The sequence below is a fragment of the Mustela erminea genome, chromosome 1, assembly GCF_009829155.1.
Source record: "Mustela erminea isolate mMusErm1 chromosome 1, mMusErm1.Pri, whole genome shotgun sequence".
Lineage (NCBI taxonomy): Eukaryota > Metazoa > Chordata > Mammalia > Carnivora > Mustelidae > Mustela > Mustela erminea.
In genome coordinates this window covers 32,386,759-32,407,781 of record NC_045614.1, presented here as the reverse complement: position 1 = coordinate 32,407,781, position 21,023 = coordinate 32,386,759, and the positions used below count along the sequence as shown (strand labels likewise).

The 21,023-nt window shown below is 44.8% G+C and overlaps 1 protein-coding gene across 4 annotated transcripts in view; it reads left to right on the top strand.

The window, feature by feature from the left end:
• PRICKLE2 (prickle planar cell polarity protein 2) overlaps positions 1-21,023 on the top strand; it is a 320,192-nt gene that overhangs the window by 154,371 nt on the left and 144,798 nt on the right. The window contains exon 1 of one of the 4 annotated variants that reach the window (XM_032324400.1): positions 7,493-7,915. The exons of 2 other annotated variants lie outside the window; for them this stretch is intronic. The gene's annotated coding sequence lies outside the window, so the exon portion shown is untranslated. Of the gene's footprint in view, positions 1-7,492; positions 7,916-21,023 lie in introns of those variants that run through there. One more of the 4 variants, XM_032324390.1, reaches the window with a different exon arrangement.

Genomic DNA, 21,023 nt, shown 5'->3' with positions numbered 1-21,023 from the left:
GTTGGCTGCCGGTTTACTGGAAAAAAGAACTTCATCCAGGAGCCAGCTGTCCAGTGATGAACCTCCTTCTCGGAGGGCTGGAGTGTGGGACACAATAAAAAGGTTCCTTTCCTTTGTTTTATGAATATTCATCAAGTGCTTCCTCTGATAGCCCGGAGGATGCTGTGAAAGACAAGACAGAGACAAGCCCTGATGGACCTTCCAATCTATAACACCATTTCCCAAAACGTGAGGTGGTTTGGGGTGGCTGTACCACCACTCAGTCCTTACCCAAGACTGAGTCACGCATCCTTAAAAATGCTCTTTCCAATCTTCTAAACCTCGTAGATACATCAAGAAGGGGATCTCATTTGGGGGCTAGGGTTGCTGCTTTTCTAAAACTTGATAAGGTATCTCCATTTTTAGTGAAGAAAGAGCAACATGAGGGTTACAGCCTTAGGCCACAGTTCCCAAGTTACTTTTTTGAGTGACTTGTTAAACATCTTTATAAAAATAAGACAATAGAAAAGTCATAAATACAGAATAATTAAAACCAAAGTGGGGCGCCTGGGTGGCTCAGTTGGTTAAGCAACCGCCTTCGGCTCAGGTCACGGTCCCGGAGTCCCGGGATCGAGTCCCGCATCAGGCTCCCAGCTCCATGGGGAGTCTGCTTCTCCGTCTGACCTTCCCGCCTCTCATGCTCTCTCTCACTGTCTCTCTCTCAAATAAATAAATAAAATCTTAAAAAAAAAAAAAACCAAAGTGATACTAGGGATGATTTTGACTTTGGCCTTTTATCTGTTTTGTTTCATTTTTTCACTTTTCATATTTGCATACAGTATAATTTACTCTTGGGTTTACAATTTCATAATTTTTATAAATGTGTGCAGTCACGTAACCACGCCCCCAGTCAAGATACAGATCAGTTCTATCCCCTCCCAAAAGTCCCTCCTGCTTCTCAATCCCACCTACCACCTCCAGCCTTTGGCAACCACTGATCTGCTTTGTGTTCCTATAATTTTGCCCTTTGGCAAAATTCCATGTCATGGATTCCTATAATATGTAGCCCTTTCAGTCTGGCTTTTTCTTAGCAAAATGCATTTGAGATTTATCCCTCATGTTGCATATGTTCAGTCCTTGTAATTGCTGAGAAGTCGTCCATTATATGGATATACCACAGTATAGTCATTCTAAATAATAATACAAGTCACATTCCATTTAACAAATTATGAACATGGTACTTCTTTAAAGCAGATTTGGGAGAAATCCTATAGGCGGGTATGCAAGTAAGGGAGTCTTGCAGGAGAGCGGGAGAACTCGTCTGGCTAATTGATGCACTGAGGAATTGTTTGTGGTGGGTTACCCTTCAGTTTCTTATGCAGACCTCTAATAGTGTGTTTGGTTGGAATATATATAGGCTTTCTGTCTTCTTAAGTCAGAAAAAGATTTTTGCTCCCTAAGGTAAACCTCGTGGCCTCCAGAGCACCCATTCATAGTCTCTCATTCATTCATTCCCTCCCTCTTTGCCTCTTTCCCTCCGTTAATCCCTCCTCGTCCTCCTCATCCTCACCTTCTCTTTCTCTCTCCCCCCTCACACCCTCCCCCTAATATTTCACTGGAGTTTATGTAACTGAATTAATTAGACCTATTTCTCAAAGAGTTGGTTTTCTGTAAAATTCACTTTGCAGTTGGCATGACAGAAGAGCTGGCATATTAATCAAATGCTACAATTTGTTCTTTGTATCTGAGTCAGGCTGGGGTTGGGCTTCCTGCTTATCTGTTGTCCGTTTATACTATTTTGTCCTTTGCAGCAAATGAGCCTGGATTCTTTGTGAGTGGCCAGGGTGATGGCTGTGAGTGTTGATAGATTGGGCGTGGAAATGCTTAACAGGGACAGACCCTATCTCTGTAGTTAGTGTTACAGAGTCCCCAGGATATAAGGTGTCTGTATGAAAGTAAATAAGGGCTTCTCTTTTCCTTTCTTTGGTGGATGATATCAATACCATTTAATAGAATAAAATGATAAAAATCTTCGTCCTGTCTTAAATAACATGTTAATTGCCATTCTGTGTATTTATTCATGTTGTGTTTCTGAAATATGCTTTATTTATAGACATTTACGTCCCCCATTGCATTTTAAATCTTCAGGCATATTCAAATGATATGTGTTTAATTTGGTCTTGTGTATGTCTGCGGGGGGCAGGGGGTTGCCCTTTGCAGCTAACCAGATCAAAGTTGGTAGCTTCCTCCATTTAGTTAGTTTGCTACAGAATATAAAGCTTCTTAAAGGATTCGAGTGCATATCTTAAAAGCTCATCAGAAATATTCTAAGCCATAGATGTTTTTTTCTCTCTCAGCAACATTTCAGATATGGAGTTTCTCCTCGGTTGCCCCTGCTAGAGTTGCTGAATTTATAATGCCATAGGAAGAAAGAAAGATCTGTTCTGTTTTCTCATCTGTGGAACGAGGGGGTTGAACTGGATGGGAGATGTCAAATTTACAGCGCTAGTGCTGTCACTCCTTTCCCATCCCATGACAGACATCACTAATCAATCACAGCAACGCTTGCCTGCCAAAGGTAGTCTCGGACTTCTTGTCAAGTCAGCACTCCAGGAAGCCACGGCTAATCAATCAGTGTTAGTCCAAGAGATGAAATCTATTTGCCATTCTGCAACGTGATGGTGCTTAATCTGTAAAGGTTACATCACCATTTCACGGTAGAAGGAAGAATGTTGGAAGCCATGGGTAGTTTCAAGTGAAGAGGTTTTCAGATCACTTTATTTTATGCTCCTTGAAGGCAGGCATTGTGTTTTATTCATGTTTTTCCATGTTTATCTAGCCTATAAGGCAAACCCTTTCTCACAGTAGACATTCCATAAATATTTGTGACATGGTGCACCAGGAATGAATAGAAAGCAGGTCCTTGGCCAGTTCTTCCCTCTCTCCCTAAGACTATACAGATCAGTGCTTCTTCTAAAGGGCAGGCACAACAATTACCGTGACTGAATTTTGTCTGCTTTCATTCTGTCCATTTCTGCAGGCTGGCTAGATCAATGTGTGCTTTTATCCACCGAGCACTGGCAGAGCCAAGCAACTTGGCATTATTAGCTAGACTTGATGAGTTTCCCTTCCATCCATTGTCCCAGTCATTCATAAACCTATTGAGTAATACAGAGGGGCATCCATTTAATCCATCCCATGCTGGATTCTGAATTCTTACAACTTGACTTGTGGCTGAGAATCTGAAGTTTTACTGCTCTAGGTAGAATTTCTGCCCATTTCAGGATTTAACATCAGGGGGATTCATGTATTTGACACAAAATATGCAGATTTGAGTTATTTTTTGGGGAAGTAGATTGTAGGTTCCTTACAGAAAGGTCCGGATCTGGTAACTTTTTATATTTTGATAGTGTGATAATATGCCTTTTGCAGGGTAGATACTCGGTGAATACTTCATATTCCTCAAGGTAGTTTGATGAAACTTTGGCAAACCTCTGTTTTCTTTAACTTTTAGGGGGAAAAAAAAATCATCTTTTAAAAACAGAAACTTTTTTTTTTTTCCCCAACCCAGGCACTAAGTTTCATCTAATGAAAATACTAGCTGCCCATTTAATGGAAAGTCACTTGTAGGTAAGGTATTCTGCTAAATGCTTTATATATATTATCCCTAAACCTCAAAATAACCCCAAGACTAGTGATATGAATTCCATTTCATATGTGAGATAAAGGAGCTTTGGAGAAGTCATGTAACTTGGCCAAAGTCACAAGGTCATAATAAGTGGCAGTCCTAGGATTTAAAGCCAGGCCTAACTCTAGAGTCTTTTCCCCCAAAGATGCCAGCTCTCTCAGTGCAGATGTTACTTCCTCCAGGAAGCCTTCCTTGAGGGAAGACTTCCCCCGGCAAGGCTGGTTGAGATGTTCTGCCTCTGTGTTTCCACAGCAGTTTATACTCCTTTATTACAATACTCTCCGTTCTGCGATGGGCTGTTTCTCTGCTGCCACTCGGCCACCCACATTTGACTGATGGCTGACTGAGTCCCTCTCTCCCAGGAGACCTCTGCCACTTTGCCTTCTTACCTAGGCACCATATATGATGTACAGCTAGGCCTTCAACAATCTATTGTAGTTTAGAATTCATTATATTTGAGGAGAAAGGATTTAGAAAAATGTAATCCAGCTCTAAATGTGGAAGGGCAGAGTTGCCTCTCTGCTCTTCTAAGTGCCTTCTGCTTCCGTCTGTCTTTGTATTATTAAGCCGTTCGATTTTTTAACATGTCACTGCTTTATTAACTGTAATTTTATGAATAATTAATACATGCAGATGTTCTTACATTTATTTATCCGGCTTCAGATACTTTGTGTTTCTTGAATCTGAGAATTCACGAGTTGTATAAATTCTAGAAATTTCTTAGCTATTAAGCTATTATGCCTCTCCCCAATTTCTCTCTTCTCTTCTTAGGAGACTCCTGTTAGACATATGTTGTGCCTTCTCATTCTCTTCTCTTATCTCTGACCCTCTCTGGCATCTCTTTCAACACTTTATCCCTTTGTGCCTCATTTTGTGTTACGTCCTAAGATCTCTGTTTCTCTCTTTAGTAGTACCTGGCTTCCTGCTTAACCGATTGATTGAGTTTTTAATGTCAGTGAATCAGTGGGGAGAGATAGAAATCACTTCTTATTCCCTTTTAGGCATTTAGTTCTAGCTTTCATGTTTTTAATCATTGTAGACTTTGTTGCATGTTCTTTTTCAGAATGTTGTTTCGTGACCCTGAACTCGTGAGGTCTCATCCTCATATTTGTTGACTTAAGTCTTATCAGTTTCCTGGGTGCCCTGTAACGTACTTGTGGGAGCTTGTGTTTTTGCTGGGCCAGGTATAGCCCAGGTTATGTAACTGGCTCTCCAGGACAATTTTTCATCTGCCTCTGTGAGGTGTTCCAGGTGTGTCATGAACAGGACCAGTTTTTATATTTATTTTTCAGTTAGGGTTTCCTGGTCCTGGCCTTGGTAATTCCTACTCTACTCTCAAGAAAGGCACAAGCCTAGGGTTTCTAATTCTTAGCTTAAACTTTTCCCTCCCACTCAGAGCACACGTCAAGATTAGACAAGTTTCACTGGGCTGGTCGACAGTTTTTCCAATCTATGTGTTCTTACGGGTGCTACCCTCAGTGAGTGCTCCTGATTTTCTACAGGGGACATGTAACAACTTCCTGCTTCTCCTTATCCAGAGCCCTTACCTCCTGTCCTGCATGGGCATTAAATCCCTCACCCTAGGGAACCAAGACAAACCTTGCCCTGCTGCCACCACCTTTCCCTCAACCTCATGAGTTTATAGGCTTACCATTCTTTTCTTCGGATACCTCTGTATTTCTACCACCTGGGTGTTTTCCTCTTCTTGTTATGGGTTAAGTGCTCAAAGACTTTGTTAAATATTTTATCTAGCATATCTAGGTGTTTGAAGGGTAGGAGTTTTCAGGCTGCCATCTTTTGCCACATTGCCCAGAACTAGGAACTTACTACAAGTTCATGGTAAAATAATCAAATTATACACAAGGGCATATTATGAAATATTAGTCTCCTTCCTGTCTTTGACCTGTGTAGTTCTCAGATCACCTTGCTAGATATAATAACCTTTAGCACTCTCTGAGGTATCATTCTAGAGGCATTTCGTGTATATAGAGCATGCATATGTAGACACAATACATGAAGATTTATTTATGCTAGTGAGAATATATTTTACCTTTTACATTGCACTTAGCAATATGTTTTGGAGTTCATCATATATCAGTGTACTCAGCTATGCCTCTTGTCGTGACTGCATGATATCCCCTTAAATGGAGGTACTATAATTTATTTAACCATTTCCCTATTGGATAATTTTTTCAGTTATTTTGAGCTTATAAGCTATCTTCCAGTAGACATTCCTGTACATGTGTCTTTGCTTGTGTATCACTTAACATAGTTTTCTTTGTTGACCTGTTTCTCTGTTTTTCTCTCTTCTTCCCCACCCTATGATGGTTAATTTTATGTGTCACCTTGACTGGGCTAACGTATGGCCAGATGGCTGGTACAACATTATTTTGGGGTGTGTCTGCAAGTGTGTTTCCAGAAGAGATTAACATTAGAATCAATAGACTTCACAGAGATTGCCCTCAGCAATTCTGGTGAGCATCACCCATGACTATGAGGGCTATGTAGAACAAAAGCATGGAGGAAAGGTCAGTGTTCTACCTGAGGAGAGACATCCACATCCCCTGTCCTCAGACAGCACTGTTCCTGGTTCTCAGGCTTTCAGACGCAGACCAAGACTTAAATCAGTGGCTCCCGATTCTCAGACCTTCAGTGCTGTACTGAATTATGCTGTCGGTTCTCCAAGTTGCAAACTGTGTGTCATGGGACTTCTTGGCCTCCATGACTATGAGAGCCAGTTCCTTTAATAAATCTCAAATTTCTGTGTATCCTGTTGGTTCTGTTTCTCTGGGAAACCCTGGCTAACCATCCCCCCACCCCCAAGCCCCACTATGAATTCCTTGCACTCAAGGGTGTTATCCTTCATTGGTGACTCTGGCACCCCACGTGGGACCATTCAGTGCTGAATCTGCACTGAATTCAGATCTGTTTCATGACTAACTGGGTACTTAACAGAAAAGCTAAACCAACAATCAGACCAGACCCAACCTCAAGCAGATGTATTTTGATTTCAGTAATAACAACAGCTATTGGAGCCCTTGACTGAGCGTCTTCTCTGCTCCAGACACGAGTTAATGTGATCTTGACAACTCCATGAGACGGACAGCATCTTGCTGTATGGACCAGGACACTGAGATACAGGTTATTTACATAATTAGCAAGAAGCAGAGGCCCCATTTGGATACAGTTGTGTCTGAGATTAGTGCCTGGCCTCTTGAATACTACCTCTTAATTAACATTTGTATTGTCACAAAGGCTCCAGGACCTCCCCCTCTTCCTCCCTCCCGCCTTCTGTCCATCCTTCCTTCCTTGCCTCCTCAGAGATTTCCTGAGGCTCCTAGTGTTCCAGGCAGGGAATGATACTGTGATTATTGGTGAAATCATTTCTGCTCTGGTGGAACATGCAGTGTGAAAGCAGAGACAGATTAAGCAAAAAAAAAAAAAAAAAAAAAGCGTGATGAGTGTCTGGAAGGGGAGATAATAGGGGAGCTTTAGAAGCACAGAGCTTGAAGGCTCTTCCCAGGCATAGAGGGTCTCCAGCATCTGTGAAAAACTGGATGATCCTTGAACAATGAGTGAGCTGGGGGAAGATGGACCAGAGGGGTGAAGGACAAGGGTCCAGCATGCTCCCTGTCTTCCTCCAGGGCTCTTTACCCTATAATCTGGCTCTTGCAGCCCCAGCCAGCTCTTAGGATCTCTGCATGCAGAAGCTAGACAGCCCCGAGTCCCGCATCGGAAAGGGGGCTGAACCCCCTCCCCCCCAGGCCATCCACCCCACCCCACCCCACCCCACCAGCACGGGCACCACCACCACCCATCAGCCTTTTCTAATTTTAAAGCACTAGCTCCCTTGATTGAAATCTCAATTCGGGAACAGGCCTAGGATTGGCCTGTGGCTCGGAATTTTCACCAATAAGCGGAGTGGGAGGTGGAGAGGCGTCCCTTTAAGCAGCAGGGAGGCAGCCTGGAGAGCTTGAAGCTTCTCTCCCCAGGACCTGAGCGATTTTCCTGGAGCCGGAGCTGCTGCGCTCGGAGCAGCTGCCACAGCCCCCGGGAATGTCACCCCCCTTGCGCGGAGCCCCTGCAGGGCCCCCTCTGGCTCCGGGCAGTTGGCGGCCGACGCCCTGCTGGGCTTCTTAGCCGCAGCCGCACCCCCTGCCCCTAGGTCTGCGGGCCCCCTCCCCCTTCCCCCCTGAGTCCCCCGCCGGCGGAGGCGCCGCAGCGGCGAGCAATGCAAGCCTGAGCCGGGTAAGTGGCCCTCCCATGGCCGGGGCGCTCGGAGGGGGCGCTGGGGCGCCTTTGCTCCCGGTTTTCAGGTTTTCCCAGGGAAAGGGGCCTGGAGCTGGGGCACTAACGTCTGGCAGTGGTGCGCCTGGCAACACAGAGACACTGAGGATGTCCCGAGCTCTAGGGAGGGGACCTAGGGATCATTTTGAGCTGTCTGCTGGCTATTGCGCACTTTATTAACCAGTAATAATAGTCATGATACCAGGAGGTGGGGGTTTTGTGACCGTATTAGGACGACTTTGGGGGGGAAACATTTAAACTTCTCCTAACTTGCTTTTTGAACAGTCATTATGCTCTTATGATTCATTTTCCTCAAATATTTACAATGCATTTACTGCTAATGACCTACTTACTTATTTCCCTTACGGTATCAAAAAATACTTCCCGTGTCTTCAGAAAGATCAGGAAAAAACCAAGGACTTCTCCCCACACTCCTTATTGCTTGCCTTCCTAGAACTTTTAACAGTCCTCCTCTTCGCCATCGTAGATTCCTGTCAGTAAGCGACTCTGGATTTGTGCATGTGTTCTCTGTGCATTAGGGGGAGATGTAGGGGAGAGATCTCCTCTCCCCGTCTTCTTCCTTCTTCCTAGTTCACATAGGGGAGTCTGTAAGATGGGGAAAGGTTTTGGGGGAGGTCGTTAATTGAAATTCTCCTCTTCCAGCTTTTCCAATGTACCCTCTGTTTCGGGGGAGTGAGGACTTGAGGGGAACTGGAATTATGCCTATCTGGAGCGCCTGGGCAGCTGTATCCTAGGGAATTTTAAAACCAACATAATCCATAGAATTGGGGGGAGGGTAAGGTTTATTGAAAAAATTAAAAGTTTTAGCTTCCATCCTCTCCCTTGCTAATCTGTCTGTTCACTTGCATATAACCTAAGCAAGAAGTTGGAAGCCTAATACAAAAGAGTCAGATTTTTTTTTTCTTTTTTTAAGATGGGGCAGCTGGAAACGATGCCTTCCCAAATCAGAGCAAAGTCTGATGCATGGACTGCCAAACTCCATTTCTGCCTATGTTAAGTTATTTTGGCGTTTTGCTGGGCTGGCCTTTCTTTCCAATTGTTGAGGTGGTGTGAATCATTTGTATGCTTTGGGTTCCCTGCTTTCTGCAAACAGAAGTTTTTATCTTGCAACTCGTTGAAGAATTAGAGGGATGGATATGGCCCCTTATGCACAGAGTGAACAAACACTGCTTGGGGAGGATTTGGGCATTTCCTTTTCAAATCGTCCATTGCCAAGTCAGCCATTGGGCAATTCAGATAAAGGTGTCAAGTGAGCTGAGCAGTGAAGAATTTATATGTGCAGCTAATTCTGCTCGTCCTACAATAAAACATCTTCCCATGGGGCCAAAAAAGTCGGGGGAAGGGAGGCTTATGAAAATGATCCTGTGTTCTTAGTCACTGACTACCCAGCTCTCCCTGGATTTCTGAGAACCTGCCAGGAGAAACTGTTGACTGAATGGAAGTTTCAAGAAATGCAGAACAGAAATCAGTACAAGCCCTCCTCGAGTGACTTTTATTTCTGTTTGGAGGAAAGAAACACTTTGTTAGAATAACAAATTGTGGCTGCTTTTCAAGAGTAGAAAATGGTTCTCCTTCTGAAGGCAGATTCCTTTTAAGAGTGTGAATCATTTGGTTTAGGTTTTTTCTCCCACCACCTCCCCCCACCCCCTTTTGCGGTGGAGGCTTGGAGATGATTAAACGTCCTGTCTGCAGGAAATTACCAGGAGATTTGAGTATTTTCCTGAATCAGCCTCAGATGGTACACAGCTTTGGGTGTAAAACAAGAAAGCTCTGTTACCAGGCAATCTTTCTGCCGTGATAACCTCGACTCCCAGTCTTCCGAGCTGCTCCATCAGCAAGCCTTTTATTTTTTAACTTTGGGGTGGTTGCTTTCGTTTTAGAAACCAAAATAACTCTCTCATTCCCTTCATGAGCTTTTTAAGATGGAACTTATTTTTGAGACAGTTTTATCCAGCGTACTTCCCCACTGGCCTCCTCCCCCTAGCCTCAGCAGGAAAAGCACTTGGCTGCTTTTCCCCAGATTTCCTATAAGCCGGGATTGGTATCCTTAGGGACACAGATGTCTCAAGGAAGGAGATGCGCCAGGATGGGAGCTAGCGCTCACCGATTTGGTGGAAACATTTGTGGTCTGTGCAGAGCTATGTGCAGAGAAGGCTCAGTGGTTCTGTGTTGAGTTAACCAGAAAGGACATCATGCATCAGCAGCGTGGAGAATGGCATTTGGAAGACTGTAAGGGACAACCGAGGGACACAACATGCTGCTTTGTCGTGGTGCTTACAGAGATCTGCCGGTGTTAATACTTTGGAAGACCAAACCTCAGAAGCGCTGTGTTCCCCCAGGCCATTTTTCTTAATCTTTCCTGAAAGGTACCCCATCACATTAAGCACTTCCTAGCCACATCATCAAATGGGAGATCCCTGGGTGCAAATAAACCCAGAGCACTATTCCCCTGTCAAGGAGAGGAAGGAGAGGGAGTAAAAAAAATTTTTTTTTAAGCTAACAGAGCATAGGATGGTGATCCTTGTTGCATATAATGAAACTTTATGAAAATTGTAGCAAGAGTTTAAATGCAGTGTTCAAAAAAAAAAAAAAAAAAGCCCGTTTCTTTGCTGCTATTTTTTATTTTCTCAAAATCAAAATGGCAAGGGATTCTTTTTCAGGATACTTAGCATTTGATTACCAGGCAGTTGTTTTGGTGACGTTCTTTTTCATATCCTGCTGCTCTGCGCGACAAGCAGGGGGAGACGCGTTTTTGCAGAGATTGTATCTGGACGTTTTCCAGAACAATGGAAGGTATAGGGGTGGCGGAGGGGACAGACAGACGCAGGTACTGTGGGACTCAGTGTCTGGGAAAACTCATGAAGGATTTCCCTGCAAATTTAGCCCAGAGGCCTTTGAGGATTGCTTCATATTTGACTTTTACCAGCCAGCCTGTGTATAGACATCACGGTACCCATCGCAGGGGGCTCTCTCCTCGCAAAGCACCCTTCAAGAAGATGCCAGTTCCACAGGGAGTGTGTATGTGACATTGCTTACCACCTTTTTGAAAATTTGCTTCATACCACTCTTTCTTAAACCAACCAACCAAACTAAAACTGTGACTACTTAATTTGTTGGGAACATTTGCAAGAGGTTCCTTTGCATTCACCTGGGCTGCCATTAATTACGCATTTTAATTTTTTCAGGGATCAAGGTTTTGTTTAGGCTCCTGAGAATGAGCAGATACCTGTTGAACTGGATTTCAAACAATTCCAGGGTTTTTGTGTTGCCTTTTTTTTTTTTTTTTTTTAAGGTTTATTTATTTATTTTAGAGAGCGAGAGAGTGTGAGGCAGGAGTGGGGGTTTGTGGACCAGAGGGAGAGGGAGAGAGAGAGAGGCTCAGACAGACTCCTAGCTGAGTGCAGAGCCCTGTGCAGGGTTCCATCAGGATCCTGAGATCATGACCTGAGCCAAAGGCAAGAGTTAGATGCCTGATAGACTCTCCCACCCCAGAGCACCTCAAATAGTTTCACTTTTGAGCACTTGGCTGTCCAGCCTGAGTAGAGGTCCCATATATGCATCTTGTAAATGATAAACAGAATGATAGCTATTACTTACTGTTGCCAAGCATAGACTAAATGTCTTACCAACCGTAGACTTGACTGCATGTAAGAATATCCATCTGAGATTCTGTTTCAGTAAATCTGTGGTGTGACCTGGAAATTTGCATTTTAAGAAGAATCCTAGGTGGGACCTTGGACTCCAGTTTGAAACACACTTAGCATTTTTGTCCATTATCATTCAGAAGCCTCACTATAACCCAAATAGGTGCTCTTATCATCCCCGTTTCACCTATAAGGAAGAGTAGGCTCAGAGAGGTTCAGTAACACCCTGAGGTCACACAGCTACTAAGTGGCCATGCTGGGGAACTCTCCAACTCCACTGTCCCTGTGCTCAGGCCTATTCTCTTGGTGGTTGAGAGGTCTTCTCCCTACAAGTGGGATCTAGTGACCGTTTCCCCCAGCTGTCTCTTCTAAAGACCCTTCTCTACAGTGCTGGCCTCTAGGAGACACTAGTCCACAGGGACCCCTTTTATGCTGTCTGCTCTGGCCGAATTTAGGAAGGACTGAATAGGGGTGTAGGCATTAACATTAATACTTAAGGATTGTCTAAGTAATTTGCCCTGAGTTCTCTAACTGCCGAGCCGAGATAAGTCAAGATCAGATTAATTTATCCTTGAGGTGCTTTTCAGTCCCCTAGCTTTTAGAGCGCTTAAGGCAGCTCGGTCCCCTTCACTGGGCCTTCCACAATTCCCAGGGCCACCTCCTGTCTTCTCTCTGTACATTTCCCCGGAGTCCTCCTGCATGACCCCTCATGATTCCCAAGCCCAAGGAGGTAGAAACCTTTTTCTGATACCCATAACCTGAGCCCACCTGAAGCCCCTCTTTTATCTCAGTCTTCTGTCTAAACGCCCCCCATTCTGGGTCGATTCCTGCAGAAAACAACGCAAAGGAAATGTTGAGAAAAGAGGCAGAGACGAGGAGTCTCATTTAGACCTCTTGCTTGATTCCCCCTTGGCCTGACCTGGTTTCTCTTGCCTCTGGGCATGCGGACGGGTGCTGATTTATCTTGCTTAATTGCTGCAAGATTGTGATATGGGACAAACCACTTAACCTCCTGAGCTTTGCCTCCATTATCTGTACAGTGGAATGCTCCTGTCAACCCTTTCTCCTTGGGGTACAAGTGACATAACGACCATGGAAGCAATTTGGGCTTTGTACAAACACATTCTGAAGGTGCGCTTATGTTACCTTCAGGCAAGCGGTGGTTCTCATTCTGTGTTCCAGGGAGCACCTGTCGGCAGATTGGTCTTCCAAACAGGAAGGCAAAAAATGGTTCCATGTATATTTGCAACATGTGACATCCTGTGTCTTTTGTTGAGGAATCACGGCTCATGCTAGTACATTAAAGGCACTGAGCCCTGGAGTAGAGAAACCTCTTTGGCTTTGCGTGTTCCCTGTTCAGGGGATCCCAGAACACAGCTGCGGGTGTTGCTGTGTAAGATGGCGGCTACTACTTACTAGGGTGTGCCTTCAGACCACTCACTCACATCGCGCAACCTCTGTTCCCTTCTCTCTGAAACGGGAATAATAGCGGTACCTACCCCGCAGAGTTTATTTAAATAAATAAGTTAAGAGATTGCCTTCCACTTCTCAGAAACGCTCGTCTGAGCCCTCTAGGAATGTCATTCTCTCCTTCCAGCTTTCTCTCTCTCTCTCTCTCTGACCCTCTGTATGTTCCCCTTGCTGTATTTTCCTTTCCTTGTTCTCCTCCACTTATTCTAAGTTGGACTGCTCTTCTCTCTCTCTCTCTCTCTCTCTCTGTTTTTCTGTTGCTCATTTTTGTTTGTTTGCACACTTGCCACCATCCGTCCTTGGCCGCATGTCGTCACCGACTGATGACTTCCAAATCAACATATTCCGCCTGGAACTCTCTCCTGAGCTCCAGACATGGACACACGTCTCTTCTTAGTGTCCTTGTTAGATATGAAACAGGCTTCTCAAACCTCTTGTGTCAAAACACAACCCTAGGTTTATTCCTCTGCCCAAGTCTTCACCAGCAACTGGACCCCCCACCCCATCCCGCCCCAGTCACCCAGTTGCTGAGCTACAAACATCAGGCCCCTTTCTCTTTTCCGCACACACCTTTGTCTAGTCCAGTAAGAATAAGTCCTTGAAGCTCAACCTCAAAAATATATTCCAGTTGGGACATGGGGAAGGAAGAGGATGGGCTGGTTACAGAGGGGTTTCAGGTAACTTCATAGGGTTCTGAAGGGGCTTATGTCTTGATTAGAGTATGGGTTTCATGGGGCTAGGTGGTTGTCAAAATTGGTGAGTCTCTCCAGGTAAAATGTCCATTTTGCTGTATGTAAATTATACCTCCCTAAAAAAATTTGATAGAAAAGATAAATATCCCAAGTGGGGCCACTGCTCACTGTGTCTGCAGGCACGACTTCCGAATGCCGCCATCATGCCTCATTTTGATAATTCAGTCACCTTCCCAAATACCTAGTGTTTCTAAAGCTTCAATCAGATTCTCTCCCTCCCTTATTAGCACCTTCTGATGCTAGTGACAGTAAGGACAAACTCTGAACACATTACTATGAGCTACGAGATCCCCCACTCCCACTCCAACACCACTGGTGCAAACATTTCTCTGTAAGGACGTCTCCCTCCCCTAACCTCTAGTACCTGTGCTTCAGTCATACCAGCTCTCTAACCCCAGAAGCTCCTGCCTGCCTCAGGGCCTTTGTACCTGCTGTTCCTTTTGGTCAGAATGCTCTAGAATTTTGCTGGGCTGGTAGCTTCTCATCACTGACCTTCTTAACTTAAGCATCATTCTACCAAGAAGAATCCCTACATGACTTTGCTTCACCACCAACCCCCACCCTCCCAACACACAGACACTGTTTTTCTTTGCCACATTGCTTAACTAATTTTTGCTCAAAGCACTTCTCAAGATAGAAGTGTTTTTCGATGTGGTCACTGTCTTCTTCTCCCTCCTGAAGGGCAGGGAGTATGTCATTCACTTCCCATGTTTCGTACACAGAACTGCCACCCAGTAGGGGCTCATGAAGTTGAATGACCACCATCTAACTCAGTGTCTGACATAGCAACTGCTAGAAAATTGTTAGTTAATAAACAGTTTTAAAGTTCTGTTTTATTACTCTTCTCCTTTTCTCATCTCCCTCTTCCTTGGGGATGGGAATGTGTTTTGTGACCCCACTAAATCCACATATTTAATGTTTCTGACCCTCCATTTGTTCTGTTTTGTTTAATTATAAAACAAGGTCGGTGATAGCTGCTCCTTGTAGAGGTCTATAAACTCTTTGGAGGAAGGTGTTATCACAGTGGGAGTGAGGCATTAGTGTTTTGTCACCTTCTAAAAATTGCCCCCATGGCTAATGGTTTTCTTTGAAGACCGTGAGCCTTGGAGCTCCTGCTGAGGAAATCTTACTAGATCAGCTCTGGGAGCATTACTTGAGATGCAAAACAATTTTTTTTTTTCTTTTAAAAGGTTGCATTTATTTATTTCAGAGAGAGAAAGAGCACAGGGCAGAGGGAGAGGGAGAAGCAGGCTCCCTACTGAGCAGAGAGCCCCTTGTGGGGCTCAATCCCAGGACCCCAAGATCAACACCGGAGCCAAAGGCATACGCTTAACCAACTGGGCCACCCAGGTGCCCCGCGATGCAAAGATTTTTAAAATTCACTGAAACGCCCACAAATTGAAACTCACAGGGCAGTAAACATGCATATATATTTTAATCTGTTGGAGAAAATCTTGCCCAGAGAACAAAGGTAGACTGGATGTCTAGTATCTGAGACTTCCTCCCCTCCCTGTTCCCAAAGACTCTCACCCAACATCATTACTGGAGTACTCATTTAAAAATCAGAGCAAAAGGGGCACCTGGGTGGCTCAGTGGGTTAAGCCTCTACCTTCAGCTGGGGTCACAATCTCAGGGTCCTGGGATCGAGCCCCGCATCGGGCTCTCTTCTCAGCAGGGAGCCTTCTTCCCCCCACCCCCCGCCCGCCTGCCTCTCTGCCTACTTATGATCTCTGTCTGTCAAATAAATAAATAAAATCTTTAAAAAATATATTTAAAAAATCAGAGCAAAGGATTGCATATCCTAGAAATGAGTAAAATCCAACGAGTATTGGTGAAGATGATGTCCTTCCCTAGGTAGGAAGAGAATGATACTGGCATTTCTGAAAACCTTCAGGCCCCGGTTTATTTATACTGTTCATCTAGTCACTGGAGCAGGAAAAGTGCAGAGGGTTTGTTTGCTTGGAGCTCTGGTTGGAAGCATTAAAGGGCCCTTTTGGAGCTCAGGGGGCAGCACCGTGATTGATGAGCCATGTCTGCAGTGGGCAAGAATCGTCTTTGGTCTTGTCCATAAAGAATAAGATTGTTAGATTTGGAAGGGCCCAAGGAGATCATCCAGTCCAACTCTTGACCTGGTAACTACTAAGCCGTGTTTTGGGGGCTTTAGAAAAATAATCATGAGCTTGGTGAAGTAGTAACCCTTAACTTTTTAGGCCTTTGTTTTCCTCCTGGATCTCATCAGTGCATTCAACATGGCGCCTTATAGTACCTCCTAGAAATGTTCGGTGGGATCCTCCAGTAAGATTTGGGAAATTCTGCGTTACCATATCCCTTCTGAAACACACATAAGGTAGAGTAAACATAGTCAAGGTCCTCAGAAGTTCAGTTATTTTTTTTTTTAAAGATTTTATTTATTTATTTGACAGAGAGAAATCACAAGTAGACGGAGAGGCAGGCAGAGAGAGAGAGGGAAGCAGGCTCCCTGCTGAGCAGAGAGCCCGATGCGGGACTCGATCCCAGGACCCTGAGATCATGACCTGAGCCGAAGGCAGCGGCTTAACCCACTGAGCCACCCAGGCGCCCCTCAGAAGTTCAGTTATAAAGAAATCTACTAACACTGTTTCCCAAATCTTTGTGACCCCAGGATACTTTTAAGGGACACCTGTTGCCCTTTTGTAGACCACTCTCTTTAGAAGATGGCATATGATGTTGAGGAAGTGGGGAATATAATATATATATATATATATATATATATCAATATATATTCCTAGGGCCGCCATATCCAAGTGTCATAAACATGATAGCTTTAAGCAACAGAACTGTATTTGTTCCTAGTTTTAGAGGCCAGATTTTGAAAATCAAATTGCCACCAGGGCCATACTCCAGAAGCTCTGGGAGAGAATCCATTCCTTGCCTCTTCCCATTATTGGTGCCTGCCGACAATCCTTGGGGTTTCTTGGTTTGTGGGTGTATCACTCCCTGTATCTGCCTCTTCTTCACAAGGCCGCATTCTCCCGCTGTGTCTATTAAATCTCCCTCTCCCTTTTACAAGGTCATTTACAATGACATTTAGGCTCACCCAGATAATCCAGAATAATCTTCTCATTTCAAAATCCAGAATTTTAATTATACCTGCAGGGATCCTTTTCTCCAAAAAGATGACATTCACAGGTTCCAGGATTTAGGAGATGGACATATCTTGGGGTGGGGGGAGGAGTCATTTTCAACCTCATACAAGGACATTGGATTCAAGAATCAGGAGCCCTGCATCTGGTCCTTGCTTTGCCGAGAGCTCTGCCTAGAGCACAGCTTCCCTAGGGAGGCAGTTAGAATGCTTTACTCGGGAGACAGGGCCCATTTCTTTACCTTCAAAACCCCAGACCCCTCAACTATTAAATGGGATGTAATGTACATACTTCATAGGATGATTATAAAGATTAAATGGGATAATGCTTGTTACTCTAACGACCTGTTTCTACTGTTGCTGCTGCTCTTACCACTCTTTTTATTTATTTGACAGAGAGAGAAAGAGAGAGAGGGAACACAAGCAAGGGGAATGGGAGAGGGAGAAGCAGGCTTCCCGCTGAGCAGGGAGCCTGATGTGGGGCTCAATCCCAGGAGCCTGGGATCATGACTTGAACTGAAGGCAGACACTTAACGCCTGAGCCATCCAGGCGTCCCTGCTCCTACCGCTCTTAACCATGTTCCTTCTCTTTGAACTTTCTTGTCAAATAAAGTGATGGGGCTGCTGCTTTGCACGAAATGTCCAGGTTCCTCTCAGAACTAGTGGCTGATCCTGGATGTCTCAAAGCCCTTCTTTGATTTTTCAAATCTTTTCATGAAAGTATAATACAATCAAGGAAAGTGAATACGAGTGTTCAGCTCAGAGAGATTTTACAAACTGACCACACCTACGTCACCGGCACACAGATCAAGAATCAGATGTCACCAGGGTCCCAGAGCCTCTTCTGTGTGCCCTCTTTGAGCTTTTTTTTTTTTTTAAGATTTTATTTATTTATTTGAGAGAGAATGAGAGAGAGAGAGAGAGAGCGGGAGAGGAGAGAGGTGAGCAGGAGAAGCAGACTCCCTGCCGAGCAGGGAGCCCGATGTGAGACTCCCTCCCAGGACTCCAGGATCGTGACCTGAGCTGAAGGCAGTCACTTAACCAACTGAGCCAGCCAGGCGTCCCCCTCTTTGGGCTCTTTACACTAACCATCCTCCTTCCTTCCCTCTAGCATCATAGATTCTTCCTGTTTTGATATCTTAAATGGACCCATACAGTAGGTACTCTTTTGAATCTGGCTTTCACTCAACATTTGGTTTGTGAGGTTCAATCATTTTGTTGTTTGTAGTTGTAGATCATTAATTTTAATTGCTTAGTATTCCGTTCCTTGACCACAATGTATCTGTTCAGTTGTTGGTGGGTGTTTGGTTAGTTTCTAGTTAGAGGTTATTACAAAGAACACTACTTTGGTCACTCTAGTACATATCCTTTGGGGACTATCCAAGGCTGGAACAAAATCCACAGTACTTTGAATCAAGACCTCTTTTTTACCCACGTAGCGTGCTAATTTAGGAGCTCACCACCCAGAGAACATCTCCTAACCAAGGTCATGGCTGCTCTGAAGGACTCATTCTCCTTCCCTTCTACCCACCACACTCCTAAACTGTTGGCCAAGCCGACGTTTCCCTGATGGTTGAAATCTTTTGGAACCACCACACTGCAAAATTCTCTTTCAGTGGGCTGGGACCAGATGTGGTCATTTCAAAGTATGCAACACCCAGCCAGGGGCACAGCTCCACCTCCTGGCACGTCCCTCTTTTACTTGTGCCTCCGCTGCCAGTGGGAAGTCCGCCCCTTCCTCCCCGACTGTCTTAAGGAGAGATGAGATGCGCCACAGATGGCCCTTTCCTTCTCCATCTGAGGCTCTCCTGAAGTAATCCTACACACCCATTTCATAATCCCAAACCTGGCATTTGGAGCAACCCAAACTGTCTTATAGATTAGAGCGAGTCCGGCTGAAGGTTGGGGGCAGAAGGGTGGAGGGAGGAGTTGGCGCAAACTGGTGGTGTGATGTGCGCATGAGCCAAAAACCTGGCACCGTGGCTGATGAAGGTTGGAAGCTGCTGGTTTAACTCAGCCATGCGGTTTTCCTTTTGTTGGGGAAGGTTGGAACTCATGCTTCAACTGTTCCTGGTATTACATGCATGAGAGAGTCTCTCCTAGGTCCCTGAATTGAGTTTGGTCATGGATGAAGCATTACTACCATACGGTGAATGGTAGAATCCCATTTGTCGCTTTGCCTGGGGTTCTGTTAATTTGTGCCAGATTATACATGTCAAATCCAGAATTCTCTGGGGAAATATAAGATGGATATTAGGTATAGTGACCAACACATTCAGAGAGATGAGATCTCAATGAAATTATGAAATTAGGCTTGTCTGGTTCCTTTGTCGTGCTCATTTTGTCCCTTTTTGTGATAGGCGGCCTTCGAATATGTCTATGACAAGTGGAGTGGGGAGGGAGGCATGGGAAACAATACGTTGTGAGTGTCTTTGTTATGCTCTTGTGTTTACTTTGTATTGCCTGGTGACCAAGAAGTGGGAAAGAAAGTGGGGCTGTTTGGGAAGGGTGAGGTTGACTCTGGAGATGTCTTATCTGTTAAAGTCAACAAAGAATCAAGGCATACTTTTCTAGAGGATGATAATGTCTCACAAAAATGGGCAAATAATTGAGCAACTTCTAGGCCAACTTCCTTTGGAGATTTAGTTATAGTAGTAGCTGCCATTTATTAAGCCTTTTTAATTTTTTTTTTTAAAGATTTTTATTTATTTGACAGAGATCACAAGCAGGCAGAGAGGCAGACAGAGAGAGAATGGAGGAAGCAGGCTCCCTGTTGAGCAGAGAGCCTGATGCGGGGCCCGATGCGGTGCTTGATCCCAGGACCCTGGGATCATGACCTGAGCCGAAGGCAGAAGCTTTAACCCACTGAGCCACCCAGGCGTCCCTTAAGCTTTTTTTTTATATGACCAGCAGTGTCGTGGGTTGCTGTCATGGGTCAACAGATCTTTTTTGTTTTTTTGTAAAGGGCCAGACAGTAAATATTTTAGGTTTTGCAAGTAAAGAGGCAAAATCGTGAACACTATGTAGGTACTTACGTAACAATAGGACAGATTTCCCCACAATTTTTGTTGACAGAATTCCCAATGTAATGATAATCAGTGAGCATGACATTTTCATAATACAGGTCTGCTAATCAGAAGAATGAAATTCTTTTTTGAGGAGGTGGAGATTGGCGTTACTATTCCCTGTCATGAAATCGATGGCAAGTGCTTATCTCAGAAAATCGCTTTTCACTCCTGGGCCAGGTAGTGGGCTGGATTTGGCCTGTAGGCCATAGATAGTTTAATTTACATTGTGGCGGAGCTTCATGTATCCGTAATGCTGAAGCTGGGCTGCAGAGGACAGGGAAAAACTCAGCAGCAGCATGAATGTGTCAGGCATTTCTTTTTCTCCCTGCAAAAGGGGTGTAGCGGTGACTGTGAGGGCTGACCTGGCAGCTTCACCGTGTCATAGTGACCTAGGTTTATTTTTTCTGCCCTGCCACTCTCAGCGTATGGCTTCTGTCATCAGAATCACCCCCTTGCCAGCTACTGCCATCACGTTTGCATCTCCATAAGCAAGAATAAAGGTGGGAAGAGGCTCATACCTTCTCTTTTTTAAGGAGACCTCTTGAAGTGTTCCCCAGTCCGACTACTCTCTCATTGGCCAATGAGGGTCACATGATCACACACCTCTACAGAAGAGGTTGTCTACTCCCCCTGGTAGTGTGCTCAGAGAACAGTTGGAATCCTACCTCCTGAGGGGACAGGAGAGAGGTTAGGATCAGGAGCTAGAGTTCTCTGCCATGTGTAACAAGGGCAGAAGGTGCGCCTTAAAGAGAGTGCCATCTTCCCCAGGGCCATGAGGGAGCAGATTGGGATTTGAGCCATGTCTCTGCAATTCCAGAGTCTTCTGTCCCTCTCCCTAAGCCTGCCCTTAAGCGTCGTGGAGAGGTCCGCGTGGACCTCTCATAAGGAATGAAGTGATGAGTGACGTGTATCCTTGATCCTTCCAAAGGCGTTCCTAGAGTACCTATAAGGAAGGTTGATGACCATCATCCTTCAGTGGAGAGCCGGGTGAAG